The sequence below is a fragment of the Numida meleagris genome, chromosome 8, assembly GCF_002078875.1.
Source record: "Numida meleagris isolate 19003 breed g44 Domestic line chromosome 8, NumMel1.0, whole genome shotgun sequence".
Taxonomy (NCBI): Eukaryota; Metazoa; Chordata; class Aves; order Galliformes; family Numididae; genus Numida; species Numida meleagris.
The window spans coordinates 17,698,962-17,726,097 of record NC_034416.1 but is presented as its reverse complement, the minus strand read 5'-3'; the positions used below and the strand labels follow the sequence as shown (position 1 = coordinate 17,726,097).

The following is a 27,136-nucleotide window of genomic DNA, read 5'->3' as shown; positions in this document are numbered from 1 at the left end:
AAGATGGTTAACCAATGGTCGCCGCCATCATGGCTCTAACTTATTCAAACTTCCATGCCTGTAGCTTCAGCTGTGAGGAGGAGAAATGTATAACCCTGGAACAACCTGAGTTCCTCTGTTAGCGAGTGCCATGGTCATACGTAGATAAAGGGGAAAAGCTTTTCACTGAAGGCAGGATGAAATACTGTGATTTCTACAGGGCAAGTCCATGTGGGTAGGCAAGAAGCTTTCACTGAAGGAATTGTGTTATTCTAGCCCCACAATGTCTTTGAGTATGGCTCCTCTTTGGCACAACATGGCCCTAAGTGGGATTTTGGACAGAGGCCTGGTGGGAAGAGGAACACGCACCAAAACGCTGTCATCCACTGAAACATTCAAGCCTTGCTATTAAGCTAAATACTTCTGTTTAAGTTAAACTTTCTTGTTTGTGGTCTTCTCCATGTTGTAGTAAGGAAAAAAGATATATATATATTTCTGCTAATTTGATTCTAGTCAGGTCTCACCTACTTCCAAAAAACAAAGCAAAAAAACACTGATCCCCTGTCTGAAATTTCCACCTCATGCCATGGTTCAACTTAGATTTTGATGAGTTATTAGAGCTGCAGTGTTCATGCTGCTGTAATCAAAGGCCAATTGGTACTTCCATTACAAACCTCAGTTCCTAAGAGTCTTTTAACTTTAACTTGCTTGTAAAAACAAGTAAATAATTGTTGTCACATTGAACTGAGGAATTGTATTAAAAATAATTACTACTACTTCTCAATCTTTCCCTCCCTGCCCTTCACCTACCCCAGAGGGTGGGAAAAAAAACAGGAAACATTCCTAAAAGTGATGATATTTTGAGCAAGGAAGTTGCTGATGCTAGCAGGAGGAACGTGCAAGGGACCACTCTGGTTGTGGAGAATCTCTGTTGTGTATCCCCACCACCCATAACCCCAGCCAGCGGGGTCACATACTCTATCATGAGCAGAACAAACTCCATCTTAAAACCAGAAGTGGTGGTGTTCCTTTTCCAGCTGCTAGATGGCTGTTTTAGAATCTCTGATAGTTTACAGTCAAAGCAGGAAGTTGCTTGTGTATGGCAATATTTTTTTTGTTGCGGTGTTCATCTCAAATTGCTTTTTCCTTTCTCCAGTGTATTTTTCCCGCCATTTCAGTAAAGCTGCTAAGAACTGAGGTTCTTCAAGGGTTGGAGATATCCCCTAAAAAAAAGTTGGTGATACAGTGATGCTTTGTGATGCTGCCGGAGTTGTGCAAATTGCACAGGTAATGGTACTTTTCAGTGTTAGAGAAGGCACTAAACTAATTTGTGTTTGCATATAGGTTTGTCCTGGTTGCTGCACATCTTGTCTGTAAGTCTGAGCTAAATAGGTTAAACTGTGCTTCAGTTGATTGGAATGTCTAATATGTCTAATGTTTCTTGTCTGATGTTTCTTTTAAAAAGATGCTTGTATTTCCATTGATGTCCCTGGAGGTATATCTGTTTGTAATACTGATTGACTACAGCAGGAGATATGAACCACATTTGCTCCAGAGAGTCTGTACCTGTGTTGGTTTTCCATTCATTAGCTGCAGATGATAATGCTTTCTTTGCATTTTTATCTTGAGTTGCTGTATTTCTATTTGCAAGGAGGACTGATTCTTGCTGTGTTCTTGCAACTACATCTAGTATTATTAGTCTCGAATTTAGCTGCAGGTCTTGGGCTCTCTTCCATTGCTAGTACTAATTGATGTCAGTTTTCATTTATGAAACCCTTACAGTTTGGATGTGTTTGTATATATCCACTTGTACAGAATGCCTGTCTAAAACATCATGTCACTGGTGTCTGTGGGAAGCACTGTGATCTCCTGTGAAGCGTCTTAATTAGTTTTGCCTTTCATGTTGACATCCTGAATTCTAGGCTTGAGTTATTTACTAGACTTTCCTCCTTGTTTGTCAAAACAGAGCAGTTTCTTCAGAACATAACATAATGCAAATGCTAATTAAAACTGACAAGTCAAATTGACACCCATTTCAATTACAGGAAGAAAAAACAACTAAGAAAAGTCTATTCTGCTCTTATTGAAGTTGGCTGAAATTTGATTATGGGAATCTATGGAGGCAGACAGAAGATCCTGTTCTGTTTCTGCTGTTTCTGGAGGCAGGTGGCTGCTACCCCATGACTCCAGAGAGCAGAGCTGCTGCCCAAGAGGCAAGGGCAGCAGTCTTGCTCCTGCAGCCTGACTCAAAGCTGCTGTGCTGCACCTGGCAAGAGATGCCTTGGAGGTGGCTGCTGGCTTGGCTGGATGGAATGCCCCAGGCTGACCTGTCCGGATGTCAGGCAAGCATTGAGAATGGCAATATCAGTGCTCTCTCCAAACCACTCTGTAGGAGGTCCTTGGTTTAAACCATATAGCTCTTAATCTACATGAGCCTTGCCCATGCCAGTACAGGCAGGCTGGTGATGCAGCCTCTTTCACTTGCTGTTTGGCAAGGGGATAAAACAGGCACTGCCCACAGAGTACTGGCTGCTGTCATTGCTGACAGGAGTGTGGGAGCCCTCTTCGTGTAGCAAGGAGTTTGGCTGGCTGATAATTACTACCTTCCCTCCCTTCCTGAGAGGCAGAAGGTGGTGCAGGCACCTAATTATCATATGAACTTAAAGGGTTTTTACAGTCTGCATCAGGTTTTCTTCCATCAGAGCTCTGCATCATTTGCGGTGCGTTCTAGTGTTGTACTGATGGTGTTAAAAGGCCAGTAAATTCCTAACATTTATTTGGTGGCGTGTATGTGGGTCTGTCAAACAGACTGGACATATTTATTTGGTAGTGAGACATGTAGATCTTAAGAAAACTCTTTGTGGATAGACATCTTGTGTTGTGTAAGTCTAACATGCATCTGCCTTTATAAATATAAGGATATGTTAGATGTACTTTAATCATGTCTTAAAAAAGCATTTGTGGTATGATTATTAGTATCCTGCAACCCCTTTCTGTATCCACTACTAATGATAGCTTTTAATCTATTTTTTATCATCTCTTGGGAAGACTCTTCCACTTCCCTCCAAAAGCCTGGTTCTTTCTCATGGCCATCACTCTTTAGGCCACCTCTGGGACCCACTGCTGTGTCAGCTTCAGTGCCAATGAGATGCTGAGTACTGGAACAGTTCCCTTGTGTGTGCTTTTCTTACTCTCATTCCAGCCCTTTTTGCCTGGCAAGCAAAGGCAGTTAGGAGAGAAAGCCACTGCTTCCTGCAGGTCCAACCCTGTCTTACTGTCATGACAGAATATTCCTTGGGAAATGCTCATTGCTTTTATTTAACTATTTCATCTTGTTATGGTGCTTAAAAAATAAAAACCTTTTTTTCTCCTACGCCCTTGTAGTTTACAGCAGCTTGAATGGGTTGGTTCTCTGTAGGTTGAAAACTGAGCTCCAAATATCAGCTTAACTTTTTCTAACAGCTCTTACACTTGTTGGCTAAAAGTAAAGCACTCGTTTACAAGTCCTACAAGTGAGAAGCTCCATGATGCTCCAGGGAAGCCAGCTGGTGTAATCCCTCCTGAAGGATGGCTTGTGGAGTGCATTACTACAGCAGTCTGCTGGCTGCGTGCTGCTGGGTCAATGCTGCTGCAGCCTCCTGAGCTACCTTTGGGATGTACTCAGGGCATTGTGTTTGAAAGAGGTGGGGTCTGACTGCTCTAAGTTCGGGAGACCTTCTCACATGTCTATCGTATGGAGGTTGGAGATAAGGCAGACTTCAGTTGGGAATAATCTAAATGCTGCTGGCTAGGATGAACTAGATGATGTCTACAGCTTCCTCAGCCTGTAGGACTCTGCCGAAGGCTCCCAGCTTTCAGTGAACTGTCACTTTTAGCTCTATCGTGAACTAAAAGCCCTGGACCAGTCTGCTTCTCTGAAAGGATGGGGTCAGAGATGTCATCAAAGCAGGCTCAGGGCTCATCTTCAGACATCAAATTTGGATGTTAAGCACTTAACTGAAGAGATATGTGCTTCCAGACAGCAAGACGGTGCTTGGGCCAGGAGAAAGCAGGACTGAAGGTCTTCCTCCTTAAGTGAGGATCTCTAATGTGAAGTCAGCAGAATCCTCACGCTCCCTCTTGAGATACAACAGTAAAATTCAGAAGGAGATGGCTGGGTACTTAACAACACACCTCAGAGCATAACTGCAATCCTACATCCAAACCTCACTGAATAAGATATCTTGGAGAGCAGGAAGAAGAGCAAATGACTCTAAGCTCCAGAGCATGTATCAGCAGATTGATAGCTCTGTAAGGACCTTCCCCATGGCCTACATTCTCACCAGACAAACTGCTGATGCAGCAGTCAGAGATCAGACTGGTGCATAAAGAGCTGAGGAGAAGCAGTCAGCAAGTCGTGTTGAAAATGTAGCCTTCTTCAACCCTTAGGGAGATAACTGAGTCCTTAGTAACATCATCAGTGACTTTGACCTGTTTCCAGAGGAGTGCAATAGTATCACAAGTGCACTGAGAACCTTGGAGGGAAGCATATCTTAGCTGATTCTGCTTCCATCCCTGCAGGATCTTTCTGGCCTCACACCCAGACTGCTGAGCCAGGCTGGGAGGCAGCTATATACAAGGTGAAGTCAAAGACAAACCACGTTGGCGCTCCTCACAGTGATCCCTAAGAGATTTTGCCTGCAGCAAGCTCTTGAAGCTCCAGAGTGGTTGTTAGCATGAGGATGGGGGTGATACTTGAGTCTTTGTTTTCATACCTGAAGGGAGGGCAATAGGGAGGGGTGTTGTTCCTGCATGATAGGGCTATCTTTTACTGGAGAAATACTGTGGAGGCAGGTCACAGGCAGTGACAATCAGTTTCCCCGTGGATCTGAAATGCAGGCAAAGCTCAAGAGACTTGCAGTGAGGTGGTGCAGGTGGGCAGCCCCCAGCCATGCGTGGAGCGCTGCATCATGTGGTGGGCAATTCCAGCTCAGGTGGGACATGCCCCTTGAGATGTTTAACCAAGACTGTCAAATGAAAACTACTGGATCAAAACTGAAACCTCTTATCACAAGGATAAATACTGCTATGTAGAAAAGAGGCAAAAACTATAGCATGGAAAGGGTTGATCCTCTTAGGGAAACTGCTACACATCTATGAACTATGGTTCATGTAGGGAAGAGTAGATTTAATTAGGAAACAGGAACTGAAATTTTATCTCGGTCCTTCCAGATGTATCATAGACTAACGCCACTCCTTAATCTCGATTCATTTATGGCCTGACTGGAGCAACAGCTGTTACTGCATGGTGGCATATGGCACACGATAGTTCATGTAAGGAGCACCGACTACCAAGTGCCTACAGTGTCTATACCTTATGTATTCCTGTGATAACCGGAGGTTGTCTAAACTCGTCTGTCCTTCAGGTTTAGCTGCTCCCACTTTAACTTATTTCACTTGAAGTAACTTTGCAATGGAGCAGATATTTGAATGCTGAAATAAAACATCTTGTGGCTTAGCAGTGTAAGGTGTCTGTGGCTGGTGGGGGGAGCTGCTCAGTTTATACTGCTGTGGAGCTGGACTTCAAAAATGGCTAGAGGTTAAATCCAGCAGAGAAGCAGTAGAAGATGGATTTTTCTTAAGCCTGTGCAGTCAGCAGCAGTCTCCTGCCTGGCTAATGCAGTCTCCCAGCATAACAGAGTACAGCTGGTAACAGGGGCAGCATCTTGCATACAGCTCCCATGAGCAGTAATGAAACAGACGTACAGAAAACCTCTGGAGACTGCATAAATATATATTGATAGGCAGGGATATCCATCTGTAATCATAGGCAAAGACCTAATCCTCACTTGGTGGAAAGCCTTATTTCTAGTGGTAATGACATTACTATTTCATGCTTGAGAAATGCATGAGGACAGAGCTGAAGGAGTTATCTGGGCACTTCCAGCATTCCCTCCATATTTTTCCAATTTCGGCAGCGGTGTGAGCGGGAGATAAAAACTTTATGCTCGGAAGCAACTCAGTGTGATGTGATCCTGAAACACTATAACAATTACCATCGCATCAAAACCAACCGGCAAGAAGCCTGTTGTGAGTAGAAGTGAAATCTCAAGTGAAACTCCCCCTGACAAAGCTTCTGCCCTTTCAGTACCACGGGGCTTGGAGCTGGGTGAGCGACACAGACAGGACCAGCTTCCCACATACTGCACAAGGTTGGGATTTGTCTGACCTGGGCAAGCAAGTGATAAGCCAAGCCGTGGGCAAGGGCAGCTGGCAGGGTAGGAGGAGGGAGATGCTGTGGCAGTGACCTTTGTGTCTGGCTCTCCTTCCCACCAGCTGCTTGCCTCAGTCAGCTTGTGCCTCGAGCCCAGCTGTGACCTGGGGCGAGCTGAGCGCTTCTGAGCTAAAAACACAGCAATGTAAAAAACATGTTAATCAGTAATGGCTTGTCAGCTGCAGGTCACTGCAAGTGTGTAGCTCTTCCTAAGGCTGCAGTGTGATCCTGGAAAATAACAGCAGTTTTCTTGTTCCATTGGTGCTCAGCTGCAAGAGGATGGCTGCAGTGCTAAGAGGGCTTCTGAGCAGAGGGCAGGGCGCGCTGCCAGGGGCCTTGTGACCCACCCATAGCCCCTCGAGTGGCTGGGTTTGGGTGTACTGCTTTGTTCTGAGATACAAAGCTATTCTTTTTCTTAGTCTCCTACCTTATCATGGTGCTTCAATCCAGCTGAAAAGCCGAGCTAAGATGCAGACAGGCATGTCTGAAGCTGCATTTGCTATTTTATTCTGAATGAAAGCTGGCAAGCATCCCATGGGCTCTAACATGGACAGCTCATGGCATGCCCAATGTGCATCTTGACTTGTTAGTTAAAGTGGTCTCAGTAAAGTAACTGAACAGTGCTTCTCAGGGGGAACTATCCTTTTCCCATACGCTTTTGGAAGAGAGCATTATTTCTTGGGGCCCAGTTTCCTAGTCTGAAATTCTGAATTATTGTCATCTGTGAAAACTACCTACAATTGCTCAAGATCTCCTTTCTGCTGTGAGGAGCTCAGCCCACCTACTGTCAGCTCTCCTTTTGGTCGTAGGGGTGATGTTATCCTGGTTAGGGTCTTGGTTCACATCTGAATGAAGCCAGGAATCAACTTACCAGATGCAGAAAAGGTCTGTTCTAACATCTGGTCTGCATTACCTGCCAGTAACACCATGCGGATGGAATCACAGAGCTATTTTGCAAGTGCATTGAGTAAAAAGCAATTAAATTGCTGAAATTCATCCCCACTTTTCCACTTTGTGCAGTTTTCAAGGTTAGTATTTCTGCAGATGTTGCGTTTGATTACTAAAGCTAGTACAGCAAAGAACGACAGATAAAGAAGAATGTGTAGCAGGTTTAGTTGATATGCAAGCAATATGGGAGATGTGAGCCCACCGAAATGCTGCAGTAATGAATCATTGTTTTATAAACAGCCTTGCGTATGTAACCGTGCTAGTAACAGACACTAACTCTTTGTAGTGGAGAGGTGTAGGCTCAAGGCAGATACTGGAAGTGTGAAACTGGAAGACGCAAGCAGAGACCAGCAGTACTTAAGCTGCTGCCAGGCTTCAGGTTCAGCTTACAGCCCTGGTGACAGTAAGCTGTCTTACCCGTTCAATGAGCGTAGTTTCTGTTTCTCTTTAGAAGTGACAGAATTATCTGCAAATGGAGAGCTTAAACCTTCAAGGCCAGTTCAAATGTAAGTTCTGAGGTGAAGATTTAAGATTTTGATCTTACTTATTGATACAAGTGTTACACGAGTGAATCCTACAGTGCTGTATTGGATTGCTCCAGCAGCTTCTGCAGTGTGTGCTGGGGCTGTCTGGCACTCGAGCAGAGCCAGCAGTGGGGTGAGGAGCTGCATTTCTCTTCTGAGCTGCTCGGCACCCGGGCACTCCTTCCATGTGCCCCTCCAGCTAGTCTGGCATCATGACGGCTTGGCCTTAGCTGGATTTTAAAGGTTTCTGGACCGAGATCAAGGGTGGGTTTTGTTTTGCCCTCTGAATGCCTGAATTACGTCAATGGCTTGGATTCAGCTGAAAATTTAGGAAGGAAATGAGGCAGTGGCAAGGGGGAAGGCAGTTGAAAAATAGATACGGCCGAGGCCTAGTGAGAAGTAGAAATAGTCAACACAATATTTCTTAGCAGTGTTATTATTACTGGAAAGCAGTGTCCAAATGGAGGCCACGCTGACCCCTTGTACTTAACCCCGAATCAGTCAGTGAAGTAGGACGATGCGCCATCACTTGTGCTGTGAGAGCCATTCACAGATGTTTGATGAAGAAGTGGTGGTTTGAAGGCTCCCGCTGGGATCAGCAGGGCACTCTCATGCCTTACTATAGCAAAAGTAGTCAGATATACATCAGTACAGAAATACATCAGAGTTGATGTATTTTATCTCTCTGTTGTTATTTTTCCTCTTGTTTCTTCTTCAAGGAGTGTAAATATTAAGAAGTAGGTTGTTTTTTCTTAAGGAAACTTTCAGCGCGGTCATTCCTATTGCAGAGGAAGGGAGAAGATGGAGTGGTTTCCTCCAGCTCTACACTGGAATGTCACAAATATGATACCTCTCTCTGGTGCCTGGCATTTTGCAGCATCTCTTTGAGAGCACATGCTGAGGGCTGCAGAGTATCAGCAGGAGGACACCCACCCACAGAGCTTGTCCAAAGCAAACCCACTTTTTGAAGGTGTACGTCAGTGGTTACAAATGGGGCTGCCACGGCTCTCAGAAGGGGGTGCCTGGGATTCCCAGTTACGTTTCACTGCGCAGAGGTCCCCTCCTCAGCAGGTGTTGTCTGGGTGCTCTGGGTTCCCCACTGCTGCTCACAGCTCCTGAGCACTGCTTGCTGCCAGCCCCAGTGCACCTTGCAGCAGGGGCTTGGCTTTGTTTCTCACACTGCGTGCTGCTCCCTGCAACACCATAGCAGCACATCCCTATGTGATGCTTGTCATGAGCATGGGCTCTTGCAAGAACCACATCCAGGACCTTGAGGAACAGGGGGTGGCAGCACAGGTAGCTTGCTGCACACGTCTCCAAGGCCCCAGGATCAGACGTATGGGAGTGTTAGATGTGCACAGCACAGGGCATCCCTCAAGTTGTTCTCTTGTGCTTGGTCCCACATGAAATCAAGTCTATCTGTAGATTGTACTGCAGTGCTAATAGGTGAATTTCTTCAGCACCTGTGTTCTCAGACAGCAGCCCTAGGTTTATGATGATCAGGACGTCACGTACACCTCTGCCACACTGATCATGCAACTAACTGCAAAGCTAATTAAAATGCAAATAGCAATGCAAGCTGTAAAGGTAAGGAGGTGCCATTGTGTTCCACTAGAAAAAGTGGACAAATGGTAATTTCCTTGCTTTTCTTTGCTCTTTACTTTCTGTGTTTCTAATAGAAATCAACCAGAAATAAAGTATTCAGATGTTATTTATTTTGCAGCCTTTTCTGTGCCAGCTCCTGGAGTCAGTTCACAGCATTGCAGGTGACTATTAACTCTCCAGGATATATATAAGTTTATAAAAAGGAAAAAAGAAATTATTCTCTGAGGAACTGAGACTAATTCAGATTCTTAGTTTTAAGACTCAACTGAATGCACAAGCCCGGGTGTATTTGTTATTGCTGAAAAACTCTTCTAATCTTCGGAAGGCAGCATGTTCAGTAATTGCTGCTTGATGCAAAAGTACTCCTCCTTCTCCCTCATTAGATCTCACCCTTCCCGTGTGCAGAAGCCTGCAGCTGTAAGCTCACCTCTCATTTGACCTTGTTATTTGGGGAATAAATGGGATGGTGCAGGGAGGGGACCACCCACCCTCACTTGGGTGGGAGGAGTGTGGTGCCTGTAGGGCTGCAGTGTGGGAGCAGGTGGGCTTGGGGCATGGCGTGAAATTAGGAAAAGCAGCAAAATGGCTACAAAAAGCTGAAATTCAACAAAACAGCAGGAGGCTGCCTGGGCACCTCTGGGGTATATGTGGTGGTTGGGGCTGGAAATCTTTCCTCCTTGTATGCACAGGGCTACTCAGTGGGTGAGTTAGCACAGAGCAAGTGGGGCTGGCAGTACTGCACCAAGCACTACAGAACGAGGGTTTCCTTGTAATGATGGAAAAGGAACTTTGCTGGAATAGACAGCTGTGGAATGCAAATTATTCTCGCTCCCTCTTCGACTCTGCAGCTGAAGAAATGAGTCACAGGAGCTTCCCTTGTAGCTGAGGCAAGAGAGCCTACGTGATTACATCTAATGTTTCTTAACATTTTTTTCCTGCTGGTTTTCAGCAGACAAGATAAAGGGTTTGTTTTGATGGGGGGGAAGATGTGTCAGGCCCAGGCGGGGGGCTTGTTTGCCCTCTAACACTTCTCACTGCATAGCAAATGCTGTCTTTTCCTGGGAGAGGGATCCTGCCATCTGGTTTTTGTGAGAATCGCTCGAGCTTTGTAGAAGGAGAATTGCCTTGAGCACTTTCCGTTTGGAAGGCAGCTTGATCAGGCAGAGAAACGTGGGTTTCTTAACTTGTTTGGAGTGTAATTATATTCAAGGCCAACTCTGCTTTGTCCAGGAGCCTCTCATGAAGTCAGCTGCAACCTTAACTCTGTTGTACAACAGTGCATGCAAGCCATGAGAAACAACAAAGGATGTGGTCCTCTCTTGGTTTCTCCTTTTCTGAGATGATCACTTGCATTAAAAACTCTTGGTGGCAGCGTAGTTCCAAATTGCCATTTGTAATTTTGCCCATTTGGAATTTTAGAGCGACTTGTTGCAATTTGCTGTAGACCTGATGTGAAAGCGGCATAAAGCAGGCCTGGTGTGTGCTTTACTTCTTGCAGACTGTTGCAGTAAGCTACTCGTCCAGCCCTGTCTCTCAGAGCAGCGGGCTTCCAGCAGGCGGACAGAGGCTCCGTATGGGAAGCAGCACCGTTATCTGAGCTCCAGGATGAATTGCATGTCATCTCGTCCCTCTCCTCTCCTGTGCTTGCAGCTCACTGTCGGTGCTGCTGGTGGGTGCACGCAGCCCCCTTCTGGCTCCAGCCCTCCCTGGGGCACTAGGCAAGCACCCCCTGGCACTCTGCTGGGTGGCATCGTGTTTGCAGAGAAGGGGTCTCTTTCAGCCTGAGCTCTGTGGGCTCTGCAAAGGACAGCAGGGCACCCAGGCAGTGGCGCTTGTCCCAGAGCATCCCCTTGGGTAATGGGGATGAAGGCCTTGGCACTGCCTACCTCCATTCCTGAGATGATTGATTATCCTTCTCACAGCGGTGTGAACACTCGGTAATGACACTGCCTGTGGAGTTTCCTCAAGCCCTCCTTGATGACAAATTGCCCTACGGTGTTTGGTACGTACCAGTTTGTCACCTTAGCTAATCTATGAGTTATGAAGAAATGCATACTGCAGCAATTATTCTGCCATTAGGGTGATCAGAGCAAAGTAATGAAAAATCTGAGGATCACGCAGCCATAAATTCTCTTAATCCACAGTCAGTATTTTAAATATTTAGAAATACAAAATCTCTCGTATTACTCATATTAACAGTATCCTAAATGTCATGGTTTTGTGGTCCTGCATCTCCCATCTCAGCAGCAAGTCATTATATTTTATTATTTAGGATAGAAGGGACTAATAAAGTAAAACATCCTCTTTCCTAAATAGCTGAGTTGAATCATAATGCCATCAGCAGGGACTGCCTTTATGGCTAACCTTACGGAAAGTCGCTGTTTCAAATGATGACATGAATGATTAGCAGCGCCAGAACAAAGTGTGCTGAGGATGGAAAAATATCATAGCACAAAATGCTTCTTGGAATTAATTTATTGACAGTGTCTTCTCTTGGTGAAATAAAAATTAGATGTCTAAATCAAAACTAATTAAGCAAGGCATGCAGGTGATCATGAAATCTTAATCTTGCATCGTGATGCTCATTTGTTATACAGCTTAATGGGCCTGGAAAGTTTAACTAGGGCAGTTTATAGTGATGAACTTTATGGAAGTGCCAGCCTGTGCTGCTCCAGTGCTGAGATTTCCCCCGTGAATAGTAGCTGAATTTACCGCCTGAAATTAATTTTCCACCTGAAACATCATTTGCAGGTAACGCTGAGGATGTTCTGTATGCTGGAAAGGCTTTCTCTCACACCTATGTTTTGCACATAAACTTATTAAATAGATGATGCGTGGAGAATGTTCTGGTGACTCCAACCTTTCCTCCCTCTGAATCTCATCTCTCACGCAGCATCAGTGCTCAGGGCAGGGCAGGCCTCCTGGCTGGGCTGTGTGCTTTCTGGGCTCTTCCACACCAACAGTCAGATTTGGGGATCTGAGCACGAGCCTGGTTTTTGTCCCCGTGACTCCGCACCTCCCGCCTTTGATTCAGAACTGACCGCTCTGGGAGGGATTTCTCTACACCACAGCATTGCACATGCTGTCACCTCCTCTCCCTGGTGCCTGTCACTGCCTGAGCACACATGGGGCTGGCTCTGGAGGCTGAAGCCCAAGGCAGTTCCCAAGCAGAAGTGCAGAAGAGCAGCCACCCTCATCAACGCACACAGCCTCCCAGTCTGCACGGCCTTCTGCTCTCCGTTCCTAATGGATGTGCTGTAGGGAACGGATCTGTGAGGTGCGGAGCCTCCTAGCCCTGCCTGGTGCTGCACTGATCGGCATGCGCCCAGCCCTGAGCTGTGGGATCTCCTCTAATTGGTGTGCACGCACCCCAGGGTTAATGGAAGTGTTTTACATGAACTGCGCTGGTTTTGGTGTGTGCATCTCCTCAGGGTTTGCAAATTACCTTTCTCCAATGGATTCCAACGTGTTGTACCACATCCAGGCTGACATTTTGATTATGTATTATTCACTTTGTTGAAGGAATTAACATTTGAAGCAGTCGAAGCTTTTGAGGATATTTTTTCCCCAAATAACAATTTTGCCTTTTGAGCGCCAGCCAGATTCTCCATATGGCTAAAATGTACTAGAACAGAAACACAATTAGCATGGCTTAATAAACTTCATGCATGGTTTGCTATTGCAATATCAGAAAGAAAACAAATATAGCCAGTAGTTCTCCTTGGAATTACTCTGTTAAAATTACTGTTGTTTGAAATGAGCTTTTTTGATAGCTTACAGCTGATATAATTTGCATTGTTATAGGTAAAGCACCCTTCTCTATGCTTAATGCCTTTGGATTTGACACAGGCCTGATTGGGTCTTGCATAAATCTTCTCCCCCGCTGAGGGGGGAAAGGCAGTACATCGAGTTTTGGTGTGGAACAAAAAGCAAAGGCTCTCAGGGATGCTGGGGCCCTAGGGCTGCAGTATGGAGCACAAGGTGTCTTAGAGGTTTTTTTGCTTGCATTTAATCTATCTATTTCAGTCTAGCTGACTTACATCAGTTTTGCATAGTAATGTATGACAGTTAAAAATGAAAACTTGTTTCATCTTTGGCCACGCGTGATTTATATGGTTGTGTTGATGTGCACTTGGCTTGCAGGGCGCAGACTGCTGTGCTGCCTGGATGTCTTTGCACGGGCTTTTTCCCAGCTGTCAGCCTCAGCCCAGTTTGGTTTTTGTTGTGTTCTTGTCTGTGTGAAGTCCTCAGGGAAAAGTTTCAATTCCCAGCTTCTCCCTAGAGTGGGGACGCTGTGTCTGGTGCCCGTTTCAGCGGGCTTGCACGGAGTTGTTCTGCTCAGCAGCAGGTGTCTGGTGCCCATCACCCAGCTCTCCATGGGCATCAGGAGCAGAGGGCTCTCCCCCCACAGCCTGATACTGCGCTTTGAACTGATACTGAGGACCTTGCTAACTTACTGAGTTCATTTCCCTGCCTGTCTGAGACATTTAAAGCCTTCCTGCAAAGGGCTCTTGGTAATGGACCCAGAAGGTACCACGCCAGGAAGTGACAACTGTCCTCTGGGGCTACCGGGATGCTGCAGAGGTGACCTGCACGTGGTAAGTGGTAAGATTGCCCTCTGGCAGCAAAGCCTGCCCCACTGGGTGCTGGGGCGATGCCAGGTGCGGGTGATGCAGAAGGAGCTGCTAGTGACCGCCCTGCGGAGCTGCTGTGCTGCACACAGCGCTCCCAAAGCTCTGTTTGGCACGCAGCAGGGCGGGCACTGGGCTGTCACAGGTCTGTGCTTCAAGGAGTAGAAAATCCATTGGTTCCTGAACTGTTGCGCTAACGCTGGCCAAAAGCTAGAGAGGGAAATGTCCAGAAATTCTCGTTTGAATCCCCCAGTCCAGGGCAGGTGATAACATTGCCTTGTTTAACACATTTATTGCCTTGTTACTGATGCAGTCTGTTTTGCAAGTTTTTGTGAATGAGTGCCTATGAAAACTGTGTTTTTACAGGGCACTGATTTGGAAGCATGTGATGTTAATTAACTTCTAGGGGCTCTAGCCTGAGCTGTTTGCACAGCTATTCCACCCTGCTCCAGATCTGTGGTTTCAGAGCACATCCATCCTAATGCCTTCAAAGCGTATGACTGAGTTCAGATATTACAGATGGGCCCAGGATGAATGTTTCTATTTCCACATCATCATTATCACCATTTTATTTCTTACTAGTGGAGTGACAGAGTGGATGTAATCAGTATCGACCGTGCAAGACCACAGGCATAACTGAGATGTTACACAGGGTCAGACTGCAGGTCCCTGTCCATGTCCCTTCCACAACTACTGCTGGAAGTCTGTGGGTGCAGTGCTCTTTGTTAGTTTGTTGGATTTTTTAGCAACAAAAAATGCTTCTGGAAAGCAGCCTGCCCTGAGAATGCTTGTTGCCATCCCTCTGAGCTAGGTTCCAGGGCTGAGCCCTGGAAGGACACGGGTTCCTGCACTTCCCTGTGCACCACAGCATGTGGCACTGCTGCAGGCTGCAGGTGGTCTGCGTGCTTAGGAGGGACATCTCCCTACTGATCTGTTCTATCAAGAATAACACCGTGGGTAGCACAAAGCTCAGTAACACTACAGATAAGCCTGCAGGGTTTCTTACCTCACCATGATGGATCCGTCTCCCAGGCTGGTTTCCATGGGTAGCTCTGCATCTTGCCAGTGCTGTGCTTGTCCACGTTCCTTACTCCGGGAGGGCCGGCCTGTGTTCCCTGCAGTATTTGTATTCTACTGTTTCCCACTTGATTTTGTTGATTCATCACCTCTGTCAGAGATGATTAACAAAAGTGACAAAAGTGAAGAATTTTCTTGTGGCTCACAGTACTGGGAGCAAGCACTGCATCCGACAGTATCTGTTTTTCTCCACTACTCCGCTGCAGCTGGGCAACTCTCTTGGAAATGCTGCTTTGGCACCCAAAGCAAGGCTGTTTGGAGCGTGTCTGTGCCATACAGACAAACCTGCAGGGTCCTGAGCTCTGTTTCCTTCTCCTTGTCCTTGAAGAGTCCTTTAGGGTTGTCAGGGAAAGCTCCAGCTTCATGCAAAGGTGGTGGGAAAGCAGAGCTGTGGGTATGAGATGCCCAGTCCGCAAAGCTTGTGGGGCAGGCAGTGTGCCGCTATGGTCCTTGTGATAACACTGGGCTGAAGTCTGCCTTGGCATGGTTCAGCAGAGCCATTGCATTGGCAATGGTATAGAACTGAGAGCAAAGCGTGGTTGTGTTTGTTGGCTGCCTCTATGATCCACAAAGCTACTCAGTTTGAAGCATCCGAGATGAATGATGTGCCTAAGCACAGAGCAGAAATAATTAAATGGGAAGCGCAGTGGTCCCATGCCAGTATGTATAAATATTCATGTTATTCCATGAATCTGTCATTATGTACAAGTGTTTCATCTTTCCAGACTTCATTCCTGCCAAAAGGTTTCACTCACGGAAGCATTCGGTGAAGGCAATCAGATGATCGACACGACCAAAGGGCCACGGGAGCTCTTGTAACAGCCAGACTTACAGTGGTAGTTTATTCATCCTTGCTGCACACAAGGGAAAAAAAAAAACAAAAAAACAACAAATTGCCTCATCTGCTTTGGAACCACTTTCCTGCTGTTGGTTTCCTACTTCCTGAGGGCTGAATGAAACCACAGAGCTTTCCCCAGCTGCTAATTGTCTCTGTCTACTCATTACGATCAGCAATAGCAGTGAGGTGAGCATGTGGGGCTGCACCAGTCCCTCCTCCCTGAGCTGCTGCTTCCAAAGTTTCCTGCCCGGGGATCTACACTGATGGTTGCCTGTGAGAATGGCTCCTCTGCTCAATGTTATCGTATCTGCTAGTGCAGGGGCAAGATGGTGGTGGGAGAGCAGAACATGTGCCAAGCTCTGGTATCTTTGGAGCATTTAGATGCTGAAGGACTCTGTCAGGGCAGGAGTGCATCGTTAGCCATCCAGGGTAAATGAGTTGTTCTTTGAGGGAGCAAATCCTGACTCTATATGGAATCATAGAATCATAGACTGGCATAGGTTGGAAGGGATCTTAGAGATCTTTGAGCCCCAATTCCTGCTGTGTGCTGGCTCCCCCCACTCCCAGCTCAGGCTGCCCAGGGCCTACCCAGCCCAGCCTTGGGCACCTCAGGGATGGGCACCCACAGCTCTGGGCAGCAGTGCCAGGGCCTCACCGCCCTCTGAGTAAAGAATTTCCTCCTAACGTCTAATCTAAATTTCCTCTCTTTTAGTTTAAAGCCATTCCCCGTTGCCCTATCACTATCAGACCATGTAAAACATCAGTTCCCCTCCTGCTTATAAGGCCTCAATGAGGGCTCCCCACAGCCTTCTCTATGTTAAACAAACGCATTTCCCTCAGCCCTTCTTCATAGGAGAGGTGCTCCATCTTCGTGGCCATCCTCTGGCCTCACTCCAATAGCCCCACATCCTTGTGCTGGGGCCACAGGCCTGGACGCAGTACTCCAGATGGGGTCTCATGAGGGCAGAGCAGATGGGGACAATCCCCTCCCTGCCTGCTGCCACCCCTCTGTTGATGCAGCCCAGGACACTGTTGGCCTCCTGGGCTGTGAGTGCACACTGCTGGCTCATGTCTGGCTTTTCCACCCGCCAGGACCCCCAGGTCCTTCTCCACAGGGCTACTCTCCAGGAGTTCTTCTCCCAGTCTGTACACATATCTGGGATTCCACCGACCCAAGTGCAACACCTTGTTCTTGGCCTTGTTGAACCTCATTAGCTTCTCATGGGCCCACTTTTAGAGCCTGTCCATGTCCCTTTGGATGACATCCCTTCCTTCTGTTATTTCAACTGCACCACTCAGCTTGGTGTCATCAGCAAACTTGCTGAGGGTGCCCTTGATCCCACTGTCTATGTCACTGATAAAGGTATTGAAGAGCACCAGTGCCAAGATGGACCCCTGAGGGAAACCATTCAACACTGGCCTCCACCTGGACATAGAAAGTAGAATAGATCTTGCTGGACTTCCACTTTGAACACTTCAATATATAGTTTGTACTTCATTTTTTCCTGCAGTAAGTTATCCTTGTTTACATAGCTAAGTGCAAGCGAGTATTCAGGCCTAATGAAGGGGTCTACTGTGCCCACAGAGGCACAAACAGCCTCTCTGTCCATGGGCAGCACCGTGTGGAGCAGGGGAATGCTGAGGTGGAGCATAGGCACACTTACCAATCTTGCTTTTATATATCTAGCAGACTGTAATAGCTGTAATCCTGAAATACACATTTAATCAAACCGTGTGTGAAATTTCATCTATACCGTTTACTGGTTAAGCAGGACAGACAGTTTTACACTGCAGCTTTATTCCAGTGCATTTTTTTTTCCTTGGAAAACAGCAAAACTCACTGGACTGCAGAATGGACTATTTGCTTGCAAAGTGTCTTTTTGCTATCAAAAAAAATTTAAATCACGAACGCAATCACCCACCGCTACTGACGTACTTCCTTTTATTTTTTTTTTGTATTTCACTATTTATTTACATATTCTTTTATTTAACAAAAAATAATCTCACTAAAACCTTAGCAGGTTCATGATGCCTACAGTTTCTGCTTAGCTAAGAGCTGAAGTGAAATAGCTGCGTATTGCAATGAATGGGGTCTTCTCCTGGTGTGGCTGATGGGTCCAGAGGCTGTGGACACCGTCGTCCCCCCCTAAGCCTAGTAAATGGTCTCCTGCAAAGGATTTCTGTCTCCTGCTGGCATCCGTGCTTCAGTAGGTATCTACCTGTGGCCCTGGACGTGGTGCTTTGAACAGGACCTCATGTAGCCATACTCCAAATGACAGCCTTGGTGTATGCGGATGCTACTGCCCATTGCTGAGATGTAGCAGCTGACCATCTGCGTGCGCCTGGTAGGCTGCACTCTGAGTTTGCATAAACGAGTTGTAAACAGACACTGCTGTAAATACAGGCTGATACTAGAGAGAAGGAATCAGCACTTTCCCATATGGCTTTTGCAGTCGTGTCACTCATCTGTGGTGTTTCTATGCCTTCTCACACTTTAATACCAGTGTTGAGTGTAAAAGAGTGTAGATCAATACGAACAGAAATGCTGGAGCCAATTTAAACTCCTGTTGGAGAGAGAGTGTTGGCAGTTTTTTCCCTCTATTTTCATGTTTGCGTAGGGGTTGCTAATTTCCCCATGATGAGTCACTGAAAGCAGTCACAGAGGTAAGACAGGAGTTTCATATCCTAAGTATATCCCCACATCAGCCCACACAGCCCAACCATGGGAGCTGGTGCTGAGCCAGCAAATACAGCTCAGAGTTGGTTCCAGATCCTCCTGGCTGGGGGTTTGAGAGGGAAACATAGAGCTACAGAGCAGGAAAAAAATGGCACGTGTGCTGGGGCCATGAGGCTTGGGATCACACGCAGAATGGTGCATCGCAAGTGCCAGTGGATGCAGGCTGAAGAAGAGCATAGTGATGGTGGGCCAAGAAGGGTGGGACGTCCCCCCACTTGTGTGAGGCAGTGTGGGCAGGGCTGGGCTGGGTGGGATGGCTGTTCAGCAATGCCGACCCGTTGGGGTGTTCCAGGTGGTTCTTTCCCTGGTGGGCATCCAGCTGAAGCTTTACTTAACGATACCAGTAGCTGTGGAGAAGCTTCAAAAGAAACAAACAAACAGAAACCACAAACATCAACCAAAAAAAAACCCCAGAAACACACCAGCAAGCAAAACCAACCTACAGCTGTGGAATGTGAAGCTGAGATACTGCTTGTACAGCATCTGAACAAGAGACACTTTCTCCTCGATTGATATGCAAATGTAGCTTGGTTAATTGGCTTTCTCAGCTGTCTGCAAAGAGTCCATGTATAATTTATAAAGGACGGGATAGTCTGCCCTGAGAACATAATAGCTATTAACTTTGAATATTCATGAATTCAGCCAACTAATAGGGAGGCAAGCCCATAAGTAGTTTTGACACATTGGAGTGAACCACCACAATCTGTTTTTGTTTGACTAAAATATTCTACAGCCCTTTGGGTCTCCAAAAAAACATTCAGTTCTCTTCTAATCCGGAATGCTTAAAGACTTTGTAGATACCAGCTTGAAGTGGCCTGTAGTGATTGAAAGGCGTACTGTGGGTGTGCAGTGGGCGCCCTAGACGCAGATAGATCTTGCCAAGGCATAAAACATTACAGATTTTCCTGGCAGAGCTGGGTAATGTCTTTATAATCCCCCATCAGGTTTGCAGCTCTGTTTTATTGAGGCATACTAGAAAATAGATGTTTGGGGAGAAACAAACAAACTGGGTTACTGAAATGGTTTCAATTATCGAGAATAACATTTACTTAAAGTGGAAATCTTAAGTTCTAGTGTACAAAATGTATAATTGATGCTGGAAAGATAAAGGATATAGAAAAGCATTGCAGTTAGAAAGAAATGGGCTCAACGTTTTTAGGCTATGGACCTGGAAAAGCTGGATGTTTAAATATACATGATTTGTTATACTTGCATTTAAAGCAAAAACCCAGAAGCTGGAGGGAGTGATATCAACTGCTCTGTAACTACACTGAGGGCTGTAACACCAGTCAGACTTTGGTTTTTTGGAGCGTCTGCAGTCTCATGAGGATTAGAGGCTACTCCTTAACTCAGAGATGAGGTTTTCGACCAGCAGCTCTTTCTGCACCTGCTGAAGTCAATAGGAGAGCACTGAGTGCGCTCCATGAGAAGATACATCCAGGGAAGCCCACAAGTGGAGTGGCCAGTAAGGAAGGGAAAGAAGATTTGAGAACACCATAAAGACTAGATTTACCTCTAGAAAATCAGTATTTCAGAGGGGGCTATCTGCACGTCCAGACTTCAGATACCTGCTCCCCCTCTGGTTAATCCCATGCCCAGTGCCTTGGGATGCAACATTCATGCCATAGATGTGAACCTGGCAAGGCTTTTTTCTTGATTCAGGAATGTGAAAAAGGGAAGACTGATACTTAGGTGAATTCCGTAATTCCAAATAGCCTCAGCTAGCTTTACCTCCGTTTTCCTTGGCTTTTATTTAAATTCTGCTCAGAGTAGACTTCTGCCAGTTGAGATGAAGCAAGGTTCAAGGTTCTGGGCATGGAACCTCTGCTGGTGGATTTCTTCTTCATCTGACAGCTTTCTCACCTTTCTGCAGTAAAAGAATGAGCATGGTTTACCTCAAGTGCTGTCCACTCAATTTCTCAGGGAACAATGAATGTGACAAAGAAGGCTCTGGTTTTCTTGGTTGTTTTTCTGTGTGTTTTTGCCCTGAGTTCAGTGTCTCTGTTTGCATGATGACTTAATGCAGGTGGCTGCATGAGCTGGCTGTGGAACAGAAGGTTGAAGCTGCCCTGGTTCCACGCAAGGAGTCTTTAATCACTGCAGAAATCTGACCTGTGCCTGACACGTGCCCAGATTTCAAATGAAGGGCATCGGAACCAATGCTGGATCTTGGTGACAGGGGTGTGAAGTCTCCTGGGATTTAATATGCAGTGTGTACTTTGCTTGATGCGATCAGAGGACAAAAAGCAGGCTTGTGTGAAATAGGAACTGGATCTGAAATCAGTATCACTAACTATCCAATTTTCTTTAAAAGGGAGAAAAATCCTCCATCTGTGTAGAAAACAAGCCAGTAGCAGCCTTTTCTTTGCTCCTTAATGGAAAATTGCTTGTTTTCACTTACAGGCACATGATATAGCAATAAATCCCAGAAGAGAGAGCAAAATGGAAGAAATTCAGAGGAAAAAAAAAAGACATTCACAGTGTTGAATCAATCAGTGTCATCAACTACAAGGAAAGGTTTACTCTGATGGCGAGAACTGCTCCACAACTTGGATAGAAGAAAGACTGAGGACTTGTTTTTTTCTAAGGGGATTGCCAAGCAGAATGTGCTGTACCCGAGCATCTATTCTCTGCCTCTCCTTGCTAACAGCAATAGGTTGCTTTGTCTGTCACTGCCTGGTCACTTAGTTATTGCCTCTCACAGTGTGTATTCACGATCATGCTAGCTGTCTTTTTTTCTGGATGCCGAGCATCTATCTGCCTGTTTTCTGCCAGTGCCCACACCGTGTGCTAGGGGTGGTGGGGTCTTCGGGCAGAGCTCTGATGCAGTCTGGTATTTATCTGTTATCTGCACTGCGCTTGCCAGAGGATCTGGGGTCAAGCTCAGGCTGTGATGATTCCTTGTGATGTGCTGCATCTCAATGGGCTTGAAAGACGCTTGCAGTATCCTTGGATTTTTGTAGCTGTATGCCAAGGAGGAACTCCAGGGCTTTTTATCTAAGGGCTCCCACAGAGCTGTTTAAGCATTCGGCTGGTAGGAGCTGGGGAGTTCAGATCCCAGGCTGTGGGAAGGAGGGCCCACACAGAGTCTGTCTCCCCTGGAGCTTCAGCCCACCACATGCTGAGCCATGGAGACGTTGTTTCAGAAACTCATGCCTAATTGCAAGTATGGAAGTTCTTTGTGACTTTAAATGGTATCTTTGGGACTGGGAGCTTAGTCTAGTGTAAATGCGTCTGGCTTTCTGCACTCTAACCTAACTCAGTAGAGCTATCTTAACAAAAGTGTCTGTCTTCATTATGGCCCGGAGTGCCCTAACGCTGCACATCTGGTGGGATTGCCAGAGAACTTAAAGGTGCCATCAGTTCACAAGCAATGTTTGGCACGTGTAAGCGTGCTGCTGCACTGCAGGGCAGGAGGCTCTCAGGGGAGCCTGGGTGGGATCCGGGGAGCTGGATTAGGCCTGGTGCAAAGCCTGGCTCACACACTGGCTGCGTTGTGCTCTCTAACTACTACGTGGCTCCTGTCTCTTCTGTTTGCTGGAGACATTACTCTAAATTCGGTGGAGGCATTATTCAGTAACAGATATAATTTTATTGTTTTTTTGGGGGGGAGGGGGAGGATGGGCTGTGAAACCTTTTTATTGTGTGGATTTGAATCCTGAAGATGAATGTGGCTGCAGATGCTCTGGTGTCTAACAGGATTTATGTAGTGTACGGATTACAAACAGGCTGAACTGTACAGTTCAGAAGATGACATTTATTTTAAGTTCACTTTTTGTGTCTTTGCTTTCCAGCAGATTAATGTTTTTGTTTTGAACAATAGCAAGTCGGGGCTGTGCCAGAAATATCTTCAGTGAGGAATGGCCGGAGGGCATTAGAGCATTAGGGTGAGCTGTATCTCTGATAAGATCAGTGAAATGCTCCTTTAGGTTTCGTGGAGTTACAGTGAAGGGCAGGAATGAAGCAGGGGATATCAGCCAAGTCTATGTAATAGTTTTTGCTGTGACTTGGACTGGCCTGCTAAACTCTGGAGCTATCTGGTAGATCTCTTAGATCTCTGTCCTGTGCCAGGTAGCTGGTGTCTGAGTGTTCCTGAGAAGCCTGGGGCCAAGGCACGGACAGCCTGGCACCTAGAGAATCTTCCTGACTCCCTTACGTTTCCATTTTGCACGGAGCTTGACCTGTCAGTCCTAGCTTGCAATTAGCCCTGAGGCACCCAGATACCCAGTAATTACTGAGCAGAGGCAGCATCTTGCTTGTATGAGGGGGGTACAGATCTGTATTGGTGTAGCACCCAGGACTTGTGCTGTAACAGGGACAGTGTAGGCAGCAACCAAACCTGACATCTCAGAACGTGGCTGGCACACCTCGGAGTTAGCAAAACAGCCCCGCTGTGTATGTGAGCCAGCTGGTAATGCCACCTCCAGAAAGTGTTCCTGCAAACGCCGAGCAGGGCTCTGTGAAACCACGTGCAGAGCAGATCCATTTATGCTTCCTAGAGCTGGAGGCATTTGTCGTGAACAATGCTGTAGTTATGACCTGTTTTGTGGGTGATGTAAAAAGTAGGAAATAATGACTTACTCAACTAATTTCCCAGTTTTCAGTATTTCTGTGTACTGAGGTTTCTGTGGTCTTTCTCAGTGACATTCAGACTTCTATCTGTCTCTAACTTAATGCAAAGGTTTGTTTGTTGATTTTCCCTGAAATTATGAAGGATTTTTATGAGGGACTTTTGGAACCACCAAGGAAACTTTCCCTCATTAGTTACTGACAGGCTATCACTTACCTTATTTGTTTCTATGACTTCTACATCCATTTAGGCAAAAGAAAAACAAATACAACTGCTCTTCTGACTTTGTGAACCAGGACTGAGCTTTGGAACTGCAAAAACTATGTGGCCTCTGGGAAAGCACAGAATGTGTAAAAATAACAACCACTTAAGTTCAGCCAAAAAAAAGTAATTACTAATTTGATACTGTTTGTTGGTAGAGGACTTGTGCCTCCTTCTTTTTCACACTTAAGTAAACTGGCAAAGGCCAGGGAATTTGGAGTCAAGAAAGACAAACTCTAAGGTGGGGGATCAGGCAGGCCTGTGTGGAACTAGGCCAGTATAAGCTACTTTTTAAGGCATGTGTTTTCTTGCATCCTCCTGATCAGGAATTATTTTTTATCCCAACGCATAAGGCTGGGATTTTGATGAAGGGAAACAAGTGGGATGTACAGACTCTTGTCATTTCTGGCGTTTCGACTCTATGGGTCCACCTCATGGAGCAATGAAGAACTCCAGGGACGAAGTCCATCATCAGTTGAGAGTGTGGTTGGGAGGGGAAATGAAGAGTTTGTTTTAAGCCACCATTGTTCCTGCCCTGAGGTAGATGAAAATGTGGTAAAGAGGCACAGTAAGTCCTGGGCCAGATGACCCTGGGCTGGAACTGCACTACAGGTATGCAATCCTGCTTGCATCTCTTCTCTCTTGTGGGGACCAAGTCATAATTTGGGGTAGAAATGTATAGGGTTGTGCTGGATAAGAAATTGCCTGTGGGACTGGAAAGACAGGCAGGTGGGTCAACTTGCTCTTTGGACAGTGGTGATACACTGACATGGGCAAATTCCCTCCATTATTGGTAGACTCTCACCATCCAGAGGCCATAGGTGAGTGCTCAAGGAATGGATGGTTTGTACAGCTCTTTATTTGTCCAAGACTGGTTTACCAAAGAGACTACCTTTCTTTGCTAGGCTGTTCTCAGTTCCTCCTTCAAGCACTTGTCAGTGTCCAGGTGTCCCCATCTTTCTTGGCACTAGCTCTTACCTATTATTTACTTCAACGCAAGGAGCAAGGGGATCCCTCACCAGTTAATGCAGTACCTGCTTAGATCTCACTTTTGGCAATCCAAAGCTTCTCCCAGGTGTTTGTATGTGCAATGTCTTGTGCAGCTTTGGGTAGGCAGCCTATAGACAGGATTACTTCCTTGAATGAAAGTCAAAGAAACTACCATAAAGCTGGAGTTTTACCCAGCTCGCTCCATGTGAAGTGTCCTAACTGAAGCAGCTGAAGCCACGTGCAAGCTCTTTGGTGTTGCACAGGAAGCAATGGGATTCTGTAATCACTGCTAATGTTTGGTAGAGCATATTGCACCTCGAGCCCGCGGTGTTCTGTGTGTCATTGTGGCCCTCTGTCCATCAGCCAAGCAATATCAATCATCACATCTTTACAACTGGATTTGGCCACATTAGTGCTTCTTTGCAGCAGTAGACAAATTGAATCCACTATCAAACAAATTGCAAAAGAAGAACCGTGTCCAGGCAGCCTACTTCCACCAATTTTAGGTTCTTAATGGCTTTTACAGCTTTGTGACAGTCACACCTTGTTTCTCTGCTGGATGTAGGGGGCGTGAGGTCCTGATGGGATGGGAGTGCTGGAACTGCTCTGGGAGTGAAGCACCCAGCATTGCCACAGTGCTTACTGCAAAGTAGGTGACAAGTAAAACCTACAGCCAACCTACAACCAGAGTTGAATTAGCGGGGGCTGACTCGCCTGGCACGGCTAAGGGCAAAGCTGAGGTCGTGTTTGGAAAATGAAATGGTACAGCAAGTTTGGAGAATGAAGGTGTGCAGCCTGCGCAGGGAGATTCTCCTGGGCTTAAAGATCAACTCGCACCAGGCTCAGCTGGGTAAAGTGTTCACTCAGATCCAGTGAGAACAGGAAAAAAAACGGAATTTAACATGTCCTGTTTGAAGCTATGGAAATAAATTTGGATCCAAGTTAATTTGGAATTTCGATTTTAAACAATTATCAATATTTGATATTCTTGCTCTTGTTTCTAAGTGAAAAAAAAAATTCTCACAGGATGGGAAAATGCATAACTTTTACTCTGCTTAGTCATTTGAAAGTGAGATGTCAGTGCTACCATGGCTTTGTCTTCCAGTGGTGGGAACTATTTGAGACTTGGAGTAGTCACTGCTGTAACTGTTACATTTTTAGCAGATAGCCCGAAATTGGAAGCAGCTTATGTTCATTTCTTGCTTTGCATTTTGAAAATGTGATGCAAGTGAGTTTGTGGGTAGAACATGAAAGGAAATCCCTTTTTAGCTAGCTCGTCACTCATGCAGTAATGGTGTAAGCAAATGCACGTGGCTGCGTGCTGGAGCTGCTGGAATTGCCTGCCAGCTGCCAGCACATGACACAGATCGAGCACAGCCACAAGAAACGTCATCTCTGAGAGGATTAAAGAGGCCTGTGGTGGCTTTGCTGTGCACTCTGATTTCTCCAGCGTGTCAGGGCTGCACATGCAACCTTTAGTCCAATGCTAATACATTCGCTTGCTGCTCAGGAAACCTCCCAGAGCCCCACTTGCTCCTGACAAGCTAACATCAGCTCGCGTGTGTAGGAGCAAGGGCTGACCTCTGCCCCGGGCTGCAGGGAGAGCCGCAGGGGCACTGCAGCACAATCAGCACGAAACACTGAATTTACAAAAAAATGAATATCTCTGTCCTTTTGTCGAAAAAAATGAGCACAGATTTGAATGATACTCTTGCATGTGGTTGTTTTTATTTTAAGGATGACTTAGAGAAGGACCAAATTAAATTCTCTGAATTCATGAAAGCTGCCAGGGAATCTAGTTTTCTCTTTACACATTCTGATTTCTGCTTAGGTTTCCCATGCGTCGTTTGAGCAGGACGATTAAGAAACAAATGATGAATGCACAGGTCGTGGGGTTATCGTCCTTCCACAAGAGGACTCTTCACACCAGCACGCTTTGCTCTGTTGCATGCAACCGTGTCAGGCACTGGTTTGCTCTTAGCACGCAATAGTTGTACCTTCCAGGAAATGAGTTTCTCTGCTGTCACAAAGCACGCGACCCAGCTCTGCTGGGCCAGGGGCTGTGCTCTGCTGCTCCCAGCACGGTGGGGCTGGGATTGCTGCAGCATCCAGCCCCTGGCACAGCTCTGCCAGGTGCCAACCCATCCTCTAGGGGTAGCTGTGAAAGGAGATGCTGCAGGAAAATGATTTCACGTGCTGTGAGTCGATACCAATTCTTGATCTCAAATTTTCCACTCTAAGTCTGGAGTGAAATCCACTTTTCTGGGCTGTGTACAAATACTGCTGTTATGGTGATACTACTTCTCTTTTTTAAATTAAACTACTTCAAAATGGTGACCTATTGCCTCAACCCATATCTTTTGAAGTTACTTGAAGAATTTTTTGGCTTTTGGCAGCAGCACTTCCTATAGATAATATTTCTTTTCCTCCAAGTATGGCCGCCTTAATTGCTCTCACAAAGCGTCTGCAGCAAGACAAAACAAACGCTATCTGCAGTCCCAGGCCTAATTAGTACAAATTAATCAAGTGGATGGCTGGAATGTTTTTGTGCTGATTTCTGAGATAGTTTTAGTGGTACACCACGGGTCGGGCAGGGGAGAACTCCTGGTGCTCCCTGCACAGCCAAGGGGTGCCCGCGGTGCTGCTGGGTGCTGCTACGTGCCAAACTGCTCCCTGAAGGACCCCAGGACTGGGAAACATACTTTTCATCAGAAAGGGAAGCA

The 27,136-nt window shown here is 46.2% G+C and overlaps 1 protein-coding gene across 1 annotated transcript in view; it reads left to right on the top strand.

The window, feature by feature from the left end:
• The window catches only part of GPR50 (G protein-coupled receptor 50), a 64,794-nt gene extending 38,038 nt beyond the window's left edge, over positions 1–26,756 (top strand). The window contains exon 3 of the mRNA XM_021406269.1: positions 20,996–26,756. The gene's annotated coding sequence lies outside the window, so the exon portion shown is untranslated. The remainder of the gene's footprint in view (positions 1–20,995) is intronic.